The sequence below is a fragment of the Pleurodeles waltl genome, chromosome 2_2 (assembly GCF_031143425.1).
Source record: "Pleurodeles waltl isolate 20211129_DDA chromosome 2_2, aPleWal1.hap1.20221129, whole genome shotgun sequence".
Taxonomy (NCBI): Eukaryota; Metazoa; Chordata; class Amphibia; order Caudata; family Salamandridae; genus Pleurodeles; species Pleurodeles waltl.
This window is the reverse complement of record NC_090439.1, coordinates 742,444,129-742,457,542: the sequence shown is the minus strand read 5'-3', so window position 1 is coordinate 742,457,542 and position 13,414 is coordinate 742,444,129.

Sequence of the window (13,414 nt, the reverse complement as noted above, 5' to 3'; positions counted from 1 at the left end):
ATTCCCATGAAAAAGATATGGAAGGAAGATGTTTACTTCTTAAACTGGTGATTGATAAAGCTCCAGATTCACTCTTCAATGCCTATGGTCCTATGGCTCCAGGTTGTCTATTTTGCCTTAGTATTGTTCAGAAACGTACCCAATGCCTACATGATAATTTTATCTTAGCTGGTGATTGTAACCGAATTGTAGACCCATTTGTTGATAGGAATTTCCCAAGCAGCCATTTTTTGCAAATGGACTAACTTCTCCCTACTTCACATTAGGTAAAGGAGTACGTCAGGGTTGCCTGCTTTCACCTTTTCTTTTCAATTTGGCATTAGAACCCTTTTTATGAAGACTAACACAAAACCAAGATATTCATGGTTTTATTAATAATAGCCAGTAGATTAAATTAGCAATCTATGCTGATGATATATTACGATTTTTGTCAAGGCCTCAGTCATCGCGCTCAACCTTTTTAAACAAAGTTACAGCTTACGGTCTTGTGTCATGTTATAATTTAAAAGAGAAACGTGAAATACTGCTCCTTAATAAAATGATAATTTTATCTTAGCTGGTGATTGTAACCAAATTGTAGACCCATTTCTTGATAGGAATTCCCCAAGCAGCCATTTCTTGCAAATCGACTAACTTCTCCCTACTTCACATTAGGTAGAGGAGTATGTCAGGGTTGCTCGCTTTCACCTTTTCTTTTCAATTTGGCATTACACCCCTTTTTTATGAAGACTAACACAAAACAAAGATAGCCATCTTTTTACTAATAATAATCAGTAGATTAAATTAACAGTCTACGTTGATGATATTTTATGATTTTTGTCAAAACCTCAGTCATCGCTCCCAACTTTTTAAAACAAAGTTACAACTTACGGTCATGTGTCGTGTTATATTTTAAAAGAGAAATCTGAACTTCTGCTCCTTAATAAATTCACTTTTGAGCAAGAATTTGTATCCTCCAACTTTAAGTGGAATTCACAACACATTAAAAATCTTGGGGTCTCATTACGAGTCTGGCAGTCTTAACAACACCAGACTCGAGATGGCGGTCAGACCAACGCACTCCTGGCAGTCAGACTACCTAATTATGACTTTGGTGGTCAGACCACCGCCACTGCCAAGAACATGGTTCCTGATGGGGTAGCAGCGGTCGGAGTCATGGTCAACCATGACAGCGTTGAGTTCAGTGCCGCCTTACTGATCATGAGTCAACTTTCGGCCAGCCTTTTCATGATGGGGATCCTGCCATGAAAAGGATGGTGTCAACAGGGCCACAGGGGCCCCCATGCTTAGCACCCTCAGAATGCAGACTGTCTGTATTCTGAGGGTGTTGGGAGCACCCTGTGTGCGAAGGATCCATGAGGAGCCAAGGTCAATGCCGCTGCACTGTTTCCACTGAGGTTTCTGTTGGTCAGCCCAGTGGAAACCTTGTAATAGAGCCCAATGGGGGGGAGAGACTACCAGTTCCGTGGCGGTCTACTCCACAGGAGGCTGGCATACTTTGCATCTTTCATGGTGGGGAAGTCTTGACACTATCAAGATGATATTAGTACCCATTGTCCTTTATACTGTCTCCATTATTCAGCCAAATATTCCTCTCAACTCCTTTAAAAAGATCAATTCTATACTCTCTTCTCTTCTTTGAAACAATAAACAACGTGCACATTCTTGCTAAACTCTCTTGCTGAAACAATCTGCATATTGGAGCTCAGATTCTTAAGTATCATCCATTATGGGTTGATTTTTAATTTCAAGACTATTTTGGCTAAGATCAAGTGCAGACATTAACATTAACACGAAAACCACAAACTGTTTCTTATCCTATTTTTAATTAATCTTGTGAATTATTAGAACTTATGCTATCATACACTCTCAAAGACCTACACACTTTAGTCACCTCTACTATCTGGCAGACCTATATATTGAAACACTTGGAAGAACAGAGGGTTACAATGGCTCAATCAACTTTCAGTTCACAGTTCCCTCATTTCCTTTGCACAAGCTCTAATTCTGTTTGGACTTCCATGAAAAAATTTCACATTTTACAAGACATTGGGCCTCATTACAACCCTGGCGGTCAAAGACCACCAGGGCTGTTTTGGAGGTTGTACTGCCAACAGGGTGGCAGTACAAACTCACGGATTACGACTGCCGCGGTTGCACCGCCAGGACCTGGCGGTTTTCCACCACGGTGGTCCCAGCGGTTTTGATCTGCCAGGGCAGTGCTGCTTGCAGCGCTGCCCAGGGGATTACGAGTCCCCTTCCCGCCAGCCTTTTCATAGTGGTAGGAACCGCCATGGAAAGGCTGGCGGTAAGGGGAGTCGTGGGGCCCCTGGGAGCCCCTGCACTGCCCATGCACTTGGCATGGGCAGTGCTGGGGCCCCCAGGCACAGCCCCACAGTGCTTTAAGCGTGACGGGTGCAGCTGCACCTGTCGCACAGCCACAACACCGCCAGCTCCATTTGGAGCTGGCTCCCATGTTGCAGCCCACATCCCTGCTGGGCCGGCGGGCGGAAACTCTGTTTCCACCCGCCGGCCCAGCAGGGATGTCATAATGGGAGTGCGGCCGCACAGCGGTTACAACTTGGCGGGCGGTGGTTGCAGCCCGCCAAAGTTGTAATGAGGCCCATTATCCTTAATATATATAGTCATTTCAATCACATACTTAACCAACTTTGTCACCTAGTACTCGCTTCAGAGATCTCCCACTTGCAAATTCAAAGGCCTCCACTATTTATTCCTTTTACAATATGTTTCTGCTGATAGAAACAAAACAGATATGAAGTTAGCCTGGGAACAAGACTTAGGAACCACTTAGCCTATCTTAACATGGAGAAGAATTTGGACACAAATTAGAAGATCCTCCAGAGTTCCAAGCACTATGCAAACACTTTTTTGCATTTATAATAGAATCTTGCTATCTCCCTTATTTTTGCATAAAATCAACGCAGATCTTTCTGACACTTGCTTGACATGTTTCTCACAGCACACATACTTAAAACATGAAGCTTAACAGAAGTTTGAAGTTTATCCTTTGTTGCGCAATTAATTAAAATCATTGCAATTACCGTAAAAAAGGAGACGTTAAAAACACTGTAAAACCATATAGTGCATTCCTGCTTTCTTTACGATTTTCTGGCCAGATAAGCCTTATTCACATGTTGATCGTCTTGAGATGTATAGTCACGATACTAGCTCAATACTGAGTCACTGACTGGTAAATTAGACCTGTTCAAAGGGACTCTTGGTGATAAATATCAGAAAGCGTTTTTTTGTTTTTTTTTACTAATAAAATATAAGTTTTCCAGTCCACAGGTGGGGTATACGAAGTGCAGTTGGTGGAAATGCTGCGGCCATTGCTCTTAAGCCCAGAGCTGACAGTGTTCATTTCCTATACCAGCTGAAGGCTTGTTTTATCATCTTGGTTTTTTGTAGCCTGTTTTAAAGAGTGTTCAGTTTTTAAAATACATTTTACAAAACAGGCCATGTGTTGCAGAGTCAATCCTTTCAGAGTAAACTGGATAGCCTGCCGGCATGTTCTGCTACCATTAGCATTGAAGATGTTTTACAGATACAGCTTTCTCCAGGGTAGCAGAGCAGGGAGAATACAGAGGATGTGTATGAAGTCCTCCCGGCGATGTGCGCAAAGTCTGCATCTTCTGCTGTCTATGGATCTAAGCCATTTTGGTGTGGCCTCCAATGAAGGTAGTTGTCCGAGTCTGGTGTGTAGCACCTTTATTTTTAGTCACGCTTTTAATATGTCTGCCATGTAAGGCTGTGCTGTTGGAGCCTTATATGTGTTAATTATCATCCAAGAGTGTGATCAATTTCTGAATTTATCTTTCTCCTTGCTCCAGGAGAGAGCATCTTGATTTGTTTTTTTAGTAATTTCTTGAAATTTTTATGGGGTAAAGACTTTTGCTATAGCTATTATGCCTGCAGATGCTTTATGGCTGAAGCGATTCTCTTCGGCCATGGATTTGATGCTTCAGCCTGGTTTGTGTTGATTTCCTCCCAAATCAGTAACTTTAATGTGTTTGGTTGGGCCTGCCTTAACATGGAGGCATATTTGAGAAATGCCCTCTCTGGTGCTAATGCTTGGTCTTGTAATCTGATTTCCAACCTAATCTGTGCTTGAGAGGAGATGTGTGGAAGGCGGAAGAGAAGGCGAAAGACTTTGCTCTATGTAATGTTCATTAAGTCATTTAGTTTACCTGGAAATACTTACTAACCGTAAGTCAGGGCTAGCAGGAAGTTTGCTTTGATCACTGTAAGGAGTGGACACCAGATTAAGCTTTGTAGTTTTGAAGCCAGGGATAGGTCTGCTGTGAGTAGAGATGCCAACCTAGCTTTCAGGGTGTTCAGGTGCAGGTGATGCGACCAGCGCTCCTGTAGCCAGACGCCAAAGTATTTGTAGCTTCTGCCTCTTTTCACAGATTGATTCCCACTGAACCATCTGTTTTTCTTAATTTTGCTTGCCAAAGATGACTACCGTGGTTTTCTCTGTGTTTACCACCAGCTCATTAGTCGTATAATACTGATTGAAGGTGTTCAGTAATTTTTGGAGTTCTGTACCTGACAGATTCAGAAGGACAATGTCATCTGCATATAATAATGCTGTTAGAGGGTGGTTGCTCAGTTTGGGGGGATGGGAGCTAGTGGTGTTCATTTGTGTGCAAAGATCTGCCATTTATAGGTGGAGAGGCATCGGGGCCAAAACACAGCCCTGCTTGATACCTCTGTCTATCTGAATTCTGGCAGACACTCTTCCATTGTTTCCTACTTTCACCCCTGCCCAGTTTTCTGAGTACAGAAGCTGAATTCCTTTTAGCAGTTCTGGTGGGATTTTGAGGTTTTTGAGCATTTTTTCCTTGTATATTTTTCAGCGAGCATGGCAAGAGTTATCAGGTTGTCAGAAGTGCTCGCCGAGGGCTGGAAGCCAGTTTGATTTAGAGGTATTAGACTGAGTTTGCTAGCCCATTCTCTGAGTTCCTCAAGCAGGAGACCCGCAAATATTTGTACGTCGATGTCAAGCAGTGATATTAGTCTGTAACTGTCTGGGTTCCTGAAGGGACCCTTCTTGTGGATTGGGTGAAAAATTGCTCCTTTCCAGGAGTCCGGGATTTTGTTTTTCGTGCTGCTGACGTTGAATAGATTGCAGAGCAGGCTTGTCCAGAGGGCAGAGTCATGTTTAGGTATTCCTGTCGGAAGGCCATTTGGCCCGGGAGCCCCACTCTGTTTGCAGCGTCGTAGTTGTTCCTCAATGTTTTCTACTTCAAAGGATAATGGCTTGGACTCGCAGCTTGAGGTAGGAAATGGATTCTCTGTGTTAGGGCTGCTGTAGAGGTTGGAGATGTGTTCAATCCACTTTCTCTCCGGAACCGCGTTACTTTGGATCCGGATTGTCCTGCGCTCCACTTGATTAACAATGGACCACAGTGGCCGGCGGTTCTTTTCTTTGGTGGCTTCCACAATTCTGATCCATTCCTGATATATGTGTGCCTGCTTTGCTTCCCATATTGCCTTCTTATATTCCTTTCTTAATTCTTGAAAGGTGCACTGGTAGCTGTTACCTGGTGGTTGTTTCTTTAGGAGTCTGGTGGTTTTGTTGAGCTGTTGTCTTTGTTGCCTTAATGTCTGCATGAACCATATTTTTCTGCTCGGCTGTGGGACAAACTTGGGTGGTTGGTTAGACTCTAGCTGGTTCCTTAGAGATGTTAACATTCCCTCCCATTTTGAAAATATGTCCACTTGCTCAGTTTGATCAGATCTTAAGTTGGCTTTCCATACTTTGTATTTCTCATACATTGCTTGGACCGTATTATGAGATGTAGGTGGCTTCCTGGGTCTTGTTCGACTATCCTTTGTAGTGGAGCCGCAAGAACACTATTGTTCACTATTTTCATTGTTTGTGGGTGGTGGTCACTTTCGCATTTCACCTCTATGCTGAAATCTTGGAAGTACTTGAAGATGTCCGCTGTAACAAAAGTGTAGTTTAGGGTAGAAGCGGACTTCTTGGAGGTGTGACTCGGATTCATTGGGATTTCTTTAGGGAGTCTCCCATTTAGGGTCCTTAGTCCTAGTGCCTCCAGGAGTCTAACCAGGGGGTGGTCACATTTGTCCTTATCCCTAAAAGGAGATTCTTGTGGTGGGATACCCAGACGCTGATCCAGAGCACCTTCTCTGGGGATTCTTTTACCATGGTTGGCCATGTTTAGGTTGAACTCCCCTGTGATGAGCCAGGGGGCATTTCAGAATGTCGTATTTAGGGTTAGCAACTCTTTTTTGGTTGTGTCTAGCAGGTGCTGATTATGCGTCATATTAGGGTTGATGTAAATATTTATTATTATGATGGACATGGGTATTTGTTCCAGCAACCAGTTTTCAGTAATGATAGTTAACATGTGAGATGATTTCAGGTCTATGATCTTGGCGTTGAAAGATTTGCGTGTGGTTATGTTGGTTGAGAGGCAGCCTTTTTGGTGCCATTTCGGCTTAGGTCTTGCAGCCGGGCTTAGGAATTCTTCAAATCCAGCTAACGGAAAGTGGATGTGTACCTGCTGACTCCCTCGTCGTGCAGTCCCCCTTCCTAGCAATGCCTTATCCATGAGATGCCTTGGGTGTTGGATATAGTGATCTCTTAGCTTCATAGTGAAGGTGGGGGATGCCCCTTTAGCGTGTTGCAGGAAAGATCGCGGTTGCCTGTTCGGGGGATAGTTGTCCAGATGTTGTCACTTTTATTGGTCTCTTCTTGCGGGATTAGGAAGGAGGGGTATTTTGCTTTACATGCTTCCTTTAGCTCTATACCCCAGTCTTCGAGTAACTCCGATTAGGACCGCACTAACTGTGCTATCTTTGTGCTGTTGAAGCAGACTTCGGTACTCTCATTTATGTTGACCTTTTTTGGTGCCAAGAAGGCCGCATATTGTAGATCCTAACTACTTATTGTTTCTAATACTTGGATAGCGCTGCAGATTCTCATAAGGTTGCCTCGGTTAAGGATGTCCCAAGGACCCTGAGATTTGTAAGTTGGGCAAAAAATAAGGGTGTGAGCACCCCCGACTTTTGGGTGTGTGTGCTTAATTGTTGATTTTTCTATGGTTGTGGTGTGCAGGGCTAATGTAACAGCAGCATCAGTGGTTGCCTTTTCTTCAGCTGCGGCGATCACTTGATTCATGGTATATGTATAATGCTGATGATTTGGAGGGTTTGTGTAGGACCTCATTGGTTTTGAAGTCCAGATTGTAGACCCCTCGTAGGTGGGATCACCGCTCTCAGAGGCCCTTCCGGGGAAGGTTACCTGTGTGAGAGCCTCAAATTGAACTGTGTGGGGTTGGTTCTTACTGTGCTCTCGTTCACTTGTTCTTTACGGATGTGTCTTTGAGCTGGAGGTGGGTCTATGGTTTGAGCCTGATCCATCCGACTTCTCCATAAGTGGAAGCTGTGTGGTTGATTCTGGGGGTGCAGATTGTGACTGGGCTTCAGGTCCTGAGCTATGTGATTCTAAACCGTTTTGGTCTCCCATTGTGATTTTCGAGCCAAGTGCCCCCATGATCATTTGTCCGGTTTGTCCTGTTTTCCTTCTTCTTGCTGCCTTGGGGGGTTGTTCCTAAACAGTGGAGACAGCTGCTGATCTGTTGTGGTTGGCGGCTTTGAATCTCCCAGTTGGGTGGCAGCTGTACTCTCTTTTTTTCTATGAAATGCTTATGTTTTCCCCTGGGGTTTCCTCCCGGTGAGGTGTGATTGCCGTGGCTGGAGGGGTGTGAGTATTTAATTTCCAATCCATTGCTGTTTTATTATGCATTTTCCTGAGGTGTTTTTTGTTTTTCCTGGACATGATGGGAATGAATGTACCTTCCACTGTTGTGTGTTCCTGGTTTGAGCCTTCAACTGAAGATCCTAAAGCCTGTCCTGAATTTGCTACATCTTGGGTGGAATAGATGGGTGTTCTTTTTTGTTGGCTGATTGCGCCTTGTGGGGGCTGTGGACGCTGCTTGACGCTTCTCCACTGGAGCAATTCCTGTTTTAAATCTGTCACTATTTTGGACATAACTGATGGCAGTTCTTGGAGTTTATCCAAGACTGGGCTGCTGTGACACTGATATGTCTGATTAACCATGCCCTTTTCTGTGAGTGTAGCGAGAGCACCCTCTCCCTCTTCACACTGTTACTCTTCTTTGTTGAAGACCTCCTCTAGTTCTTCCTTTGTAAGAGACCACCCAGTGGGGGGAGGTAGAGTGGTTTGCTAAGGCTGGTGTTACTGGACCCAGCTTTTCATGGCTTCCTTCTATGCTGTATTGTTTGGGGGCGTGGTTTCTGGGTGACCCGCCCCCTGCCTTTTATCACTATGATTGGGGATACAGCGGGTTGCCACTTTTGAGGTTGGATGGTGTGCTCAAATGATTTGTCTTGAGTTATATAGAGAGGTTGTGCAGCTGGTGCATTTGGAATGGATAATTCCGGCATTGATTCTTGTGCTGATTTACTTGGAGGAGTGGCTTCCCAGGGGGTACCCAATGTAATAGCGCTGTCACTGAAAGATCTCCAGTTGGGCTGTAGTCTTGAAAATGGTCCTCCAAGGGGGGTTTTGTGGCAGGCATTTTTCCCCAGTGGTGTGAAGTACTTGTTGATTCCTTTGCACCCTGCGCCTGTGTTTCGGCCACCCCCTTGTGCCTGATTGTGTTCTCTAGGGGTGCACTCTTTTAGCTCCTTGAACTCATTTGCCTTCACTGGGTCTGCTTCTGTTGTAATTTGATTCCTACTGGCGCGCTTCTTCTTTCCCCAGTTTGTGCGATTTGGGCAACCGCCCTGTTTGTTGAGGGCTGCTTTCTCTTTTCTCATTAGGTTTTGGATCCTGTCGTGGGCACTCAGGAGCAGGGAGCTACGGGTTCTCATGGTCACTTGCTCTTCCCATGCACTTCTATAGTCTCTGTGTTGCACTGCTGTGCCTCCCCGAGGAGTGTCTGTGTATAGGTTCTAGCTCTACTCCCGATGGGGAGAGAAGTTGTTAGTTGCTGAGCAGTGGCTTGTGTCTTTATACCTTGTTGCTGAGTTGTTGCGCCTTGCTAGTTTTTTGCTCTGCTGGCTTGTTCCAAGTGGCTGTTTCCTTCCTGTTTCTTCCCTAGGGACAACTGATGACCACTTGCGATTACTTAGTAAGCCCCGCTGGGTGCATGGGTTAAGGGTCTTGATCACTGCGGGTGTTAGCTTGGTGTTGGGCTGCTGTTGTGCGTTGTGCTCGTGGGTTGCCCGGTGTTCAGCAATTGCCCTTCACTCAATCCTGTCCCTTCTATCGGTTACCAGAAAGTGGTGTTGTCTGCCTTTGTTAGTCCTTCTTCCTGTGCTTTCTGTGCTTCTTACCGCTGCTGTTGGGATACGTGCCTACCGCTGCAGCTGTTGTGGAGCTGCCTCGTTTATGGGTGATTCAAGAAGGAGTTGACGGTGAGCGGGTCTCACCTGAAACCCCTCAGGCCCCCCTGACTTTGCGGGCCGCTTCTGGAGGGGAACGGGGGTGCGCTCTTGGTGTCTGTTGGCTATGGCTGGTTATGTTGTTGCTGCTTGGTGAATTGGTGGTTGATGGTATGGTGGTATGGTGGTGCACAGCGCTGACGTACCTTGATTCCTGGGAGTGCACCCCCTCTGGTCTTACTGTAGGCCTGCTGGGCTGCTGTGCAGGGCTTCTGCTGGGGCCTTTTGGGCCCTTGTGGAACCTGCTGAGCCCTGCAGGTTGCCTTGCCGTGGTCCTTGTTGGTCCTGGGGCGGCCGACTGGGTCCTGGCCGTACTGAACAAGTTGAGGCAGGATGCCACTCTTTCACCCTCTTTTGTGTGGTGCACCCAAGAATGTGAAGCTTTGGCACACCTCTGGTGGCGAGCGACCTAGCTGGGCTGCTTCTGTGGAGGGCCGGGGCCCTCACTTGGCAGCAGCCGCCTACAGCTGCCACGCTCATGCTGTGCTTCTCGGCCCTGTGGACCTGCCCTCCTGCCTTCCCTTTCTCCTCCTGTATCGCTGAGCTATGAAGAAAGGAAGGCAGCTGGGGGAGCAGAGGGAAGCCTCTGCGGCCTCCGTGGTGTTTGTTTTTTCTGGTCGGGTCGGGCGGACCGCAGCTGTCTGTTCACATGGAGCACAGACCGCGCCCTGACCCTGGGGGAGCAGAGGGAAGCCTCTGCGGTGTTTGTTTTTTCAGGTCGGATCGGACTGTGGCTGTCTGACTGCACAGTGCATGGACCGATCCTCTTCCTGGTTTGGTGCTGTGCTTCCGGTTCAGCCGCTCGCCTGCTCTGCTCTCAGCAGATCCGAAACTCCTTTTCAACGTGAGAGCGAGTCTGCGCTTCCAAGTGTCCTCCTGAAGCCGGGCGGGCACTGGAAGTGGAGCGTGCCCCCTGTTCAGTGGCAGCTGTGTGCCTGCACCTCGGTTCCCCACAGCCGAGCACATTAAGAACACGCGGCCCGCAGTGCGCCCCTCCACTGCTTCTCACCCCCAGCCTGCCGTACAGCATTATGACTACATGCTCTGAGTCACCGCCTGAGCTCACACACAGACGAGCGTGGGAAGGAGGAGGATTACATAACCTGGACCCAAGGGGTCGGTGCAGCCCATGCTGCCTCGATGTCAGACTGAAACCGGCTCTTCCATTCCCAGCGACAGGCAACAGGAGTGTCATGTGACCCACACTTAAAACATTTACTTTCCACATGTCCTGTTCCTAATTTTTGGTTACAAATTTAGAACCAGATTAATTCCATCTTTCACTCTCAGATACCCTTCTCTACTCCTAATGGTGTTTTATAAAGATTATTCGATGACTGGGTAAACATTTCACTAGACACAAGAATATTGGATCTGTTACTGGCAGTATCTTTTCAGCAAATGACAAAAAACTGGAAAGACCTCACTCAGTTAACATTTCAAATATGGTGGCATTCACTATGTCACAACCATAGACTAGAAACTGCATATATGCATCCTGTATCATTAGTTTTGAAACACATAAGCCCTAATTATGACAATGGTGGTAAATGCCGCCACGGCAATGGCCACCAAAAGACTGTTGCCGCGGCTAACATCCGTCTGCCAAATTATAACCACAGCAGGATTTCCACCACTAGAATGGCGGAAATACGGCTGTGGCCATCTGACAAATGGGGTTAAGGTGGTGCTGCTATCACCAGCAGCACCACACCAGTAGGCCGCCGCCAGGCATATTATGTCAACTAATACAGCCTGTCGGTGTTCTTCTGGCGGGTGCTGCTGGTGGTAGCAGTGCCCCATCCTGTCCCCTGCCGGAAGACCCCCTGGATGCACGTAAGTTGAGTTTCCGACAGGGGAGGGGGCGGGGGTGTTGTGTCTGTGTGTGTGGGTACGGGTGTGTGCGCATGAATGTGTGAGTGTGTGCGTAAATGCAAATGTGTGTGTAGTGTTGTTTGCGTGTGTTTGTGCATGTGTGAGAATGCGTGTATGAATGGAAATGTGAATGCGTGTCTGCGTATCAGTATGAATGTGTGTACAGATGTGTGTGTGAATTAGTAGATGCGTGCATGTATGAATGCGTGTATGCCTGTGTGAGTGAGTGTGTGAATGCGTGATTGTTATCTCTGGCCCGGCGGCTGCTACCGCCATGTGGGGTCAGTGTGGTATATCGGCAGGTTGACTCCAATGTTATAATGTGGCGGTACGTACCGCCAGGCTGTTGGCGGTACTATCGCCACATTAACACTGACCGCTGTGGTCATAATGACCCCCATAGTCTTATGGACCCCAGTTACTAACTTTTTAAACAAATATGCACAACAATCTTTTGCTGCCAACTCTACAAGGAACAAATTCTCCAACATCCTTGATTTTCCATTAAATAAGAGTATAATTTTCTGTTATTGTTAGTTCCTACATATTGCTATTTTCTCTATATATTGGTCAGAGCACTCTTAATTTGAACCATGTACACATCCCCCTTTTTCTTTTCTACAAATGTTAATATGTTTCAGATTCTAAACGTATGGCTATTCTAAATGATACCGCAATGTTTGATTGTACTTTTTGCAAGTATAATAAACGTATTTTTAAACTTAAAAAGGTATGTTGTATGAAATGGAGGAAAATTAGTTTTGGAGGTTTCTAGATTTTGGATGTGGTATAATGTGAGGGAGATGAGAGATAACTAGCAAATGGTCTGACCTCAAATCTGGGGTCTTTTTGTTTGCTGGTAGTTAAGCTCTGTGGAAACAGCTAACTTGTGATTGCAAGTAGTGTTATAGGCCAGTGTTGTCCAACCTTTTTATCGCCGCAGACCGGTAAATGTTTGATAATTTTTCCGTGGCCCGCTTGTCCCATTGTGTGACAAGCGGGCCACGGAAAAATTATCAAACATTTACCGCCCACCACAGTGGGGTGGCCCGGTGCCGATTGATCCACGGACCGGCACCGGTCCGTGGCCCGGGGGTTGGGGAACACTGTTATAGGCGCTGTCAGGGGCCATTACTCTCAAAATATGTGCAAAAATAGAATGTCTGTTATCGCCAGTTATGTGGCCATGTGATTTGACAACTGTGCAATATCCTGGAGAACACCAGGAGTTTGTTAATTTTAGTAAGCTGTATTTTGACCAATGTAGATAGAAGATGAAGAACATGAGCATCTATATATTGATAAGTATTTCTCTGGGGGACCTGTGATGAGACTGGTGTATCGTGAGGGGTGCAGTGGGCATAACTGCACTATGACTAGTTAATAGAAGCCGGCAGGCAAGTATGTGTGAGAAAGACCAATCCGTGTTAGAATTAAGAATGTTCTTGTCATGATTCCAAAGCTCTAAACAGTCATGAACAAAATAGGACTGTACATGTAAAATGCTAAATGAGTGAAAAGTGATACTGATAAAAGTTATTTTAATGAAATTCAGTTTTTATTTTCTCAACTGTCAGTTGTGTAATCCTTGTGAAACCGCAGTCCGTTTCAAGACCCCTTAATACAATAATCCTCTTACCTGCATAGAAATCTTTCATATATTTTGTGACTCATGAACCTCCGCGTGATTGCTGTTTTGCTCTACTGCAGTCAAATTTAGTAGAGCTAGAGATATGCTGCACACTGGGCCTTTATTTGAACTCTGTTTTTAAGCACTGTATACATAATTTAAATGAAAGTAAGTAATGTGGTCATAGAATTCGAACCGTTCGTAATGTCTGTGTTTTTCAAAAAATTTAATATTTGTGATTTTTTTTTACTGTAAATATTTTTATTAATGTCATTATTACCTTTCTCACCAATGTCACTTTAGTAATCATTTTTTTCATTTTTTATTTCAGTTTTTGCAACATTATACCACTAAGACTGGCCTGGTTGAATTTTAGAATATAATTCCACAAAACGGTAGCAGTTTGTTTATTTCTTGAGTGAGACTGTGCATCTCAGTAGTATT